The sequence below is a fragment of the Peromyscus eremicus genome, chromosome 8b (assembly GCF_949786415.1).
Source record: "Peromyscus eremicus chromosome 8b, PerEre_H2_v1, whole genome shotgun sequence".
NCBI classification, from domain to species: domain Eukaryota; kingdom Metazoa; phylum Chordata; class Mammalia; order Rodentia; family Cricetidae; genus Peromyscus; species Peromyscus eremicus.
The window spans coordinates 35,156,297-35,158,387 of NC_081424.1; positions in this window are offsets into that span (position 1 = coordinate 35,156,297).

Below are 2,091 nucleotides of genomic sequence, written 5' to 3' on the forward strand. Positions count from 1 at the left end.
GATGAATAGTGATCAGAGGGAAAAACAGTTTCTATACGGGCATGAACATACTAGCATCTGTGTTCAGCAATTAAAATAGGTCTGGTGGCACATTAAATGACATGCAGGTTTGAGTGCTTCTGTTTTTACAGGTAGGTGGAATTCTGGCCTACAGATAAAGAGTCAGTAGAAGATCCAGGGAAGAGGAGCTGCAGAGATGACTCAGTAGTTAAGAGTACATCCTGCTCCTACAGAGGACGTAGCTTCGATTCCCAGCATCCAGGTTGGGCTGTTCACAGCCACCTTTCACTCCAGTTCCAGGGGGATCCAATGACTCTCGCCTCTGCAGGCACCCACCTTCGCTCCCCTGCACACACCCCCATAAACATCATTTTAAAAATAAATATTAAAACAGATGTCAGAAAGAGAGGCGAATGGCTGATGAAACAGTGCTCCTGGGAGATAGCTTATTCATGAAGATATGGCTAAACGGGCAGTAGAAACTGGAGGGAACAGCTCAAGGATCGATGGGTGACGTTTCTCATTCAAACAACCACAAGTATAAATGTACTTAATGAGAAATTTATACTTTACAGTGGCTCAAATGACAAATCTTATGCTATGTGTATCCTGTCACAGTCACAAACTAGAGCACTTGAAATAAATGGCATCTGTCATAAAGTTACAGTCATCTCTTGACAAACCAGTTTTTGGAACTTCAACCATGTTTATGGTTTACATTTTATAGAAAAATTTAAAAAAAAATATAAGATCTTTCATATTTTCAAGATTTAGTTTCATTTTTCATTTTTATTCCCAAGTTTGGCCATCAACATTACTTATTAAGCTCTATAAATATTCAAAATAAAAATTTCTGGGCTCTGCCCCAGAACCACTGAAGCATAATCTGTAGGAATGGGAGCCAAAATTTAGTATTTTAACAGGTGCTTCGAGGAGCCTTAGGCAGCAAAAGAATATCAGCTCCTCAGATTTCTCCCTCTTCTTTCGGATCTGGTGCAGTGCTGGAAAAGTGTCCTAGTCACTTTTCTCATTGCTGTGACATAATGCTGGATATAAACAAATGGAAAGGAAAGGGGTTATTTGTTTTGTGGAACGTAATCTTTTAGGATGGAGAATTTGTGGAGAGCACAGCAGCTCTTCATATTACGACAGCTTAGAAAGCAGAGAAACGGTGGGTGAGGGTAGGAACCAGGCAAGAAATAGCCTGTAAGCACCCTCCCCCTGCCCGGGGAATCTCTGACATCCAGCTAGGTGCTCCTGCTGCTTTGCACCATCTTTCAATAAGGATATCTTCTTGTAACTCTATAAAGGGATTAATTCATTAGATCAAAGCCCTAAGGTCCAGTTGCCTCTGGAAAGGCCACCCTTTGTTAGGATTTCTATTGCCACAATGACATCATGATCAAACAACAAATTGGGGAGGAAAGAATTTATTGGCTTACACTTCCACATTGCTTCCTGTAGGGGACCAGCCCCCCACACTTATTTACCACAGGAACTCTTGAGGGATGAGGGATAAGAGACTTAGAGAGTTAAGAAGCAGAGAGAAAACACAACATAGACTCAAGTGGGCCTGGATCCTTATCCACCTGCCCAGAACTTTATTCCAAAGGGTTATTTATCACAATGCCAAGGGGTGGATCAAAAGACCTCCCCCTTGCTAGTTACAGTCGCCTGGTACCCAAGCCCGTGGTCCAATCAACCTCCCATGCAGTCCTGCTGTGTACAGCCACTAGAAAACCTAGTGGTCTCCAACAGCTTCAAGGGAAGTCAGGACAGGAACTTAAACAGTGTAGGAACCTAGAGGCAGGAGCTGATACAGAGGCCTTGGGAGGGTGATGCTTACTGGCTTGTTCTTCATGGCTAGCTAAGTCAGCATGCTTTCTTATAGAACCCAGGACCACCAGCCCAGGGATGGCACTATCCACAATGCACTGGGACCTCTCCCATCAATCACTAATTAAGAAAATGTCTTACAGCGAGTTCTTTTGGAAGCATTCTCTCAATCGAGGTTCCCTCCTTTCAAATAACTCTAGCTTGTGTGTCAAGTGGACATATGACTAGCCAGCACACGTACCCAGAGGAGTGCAA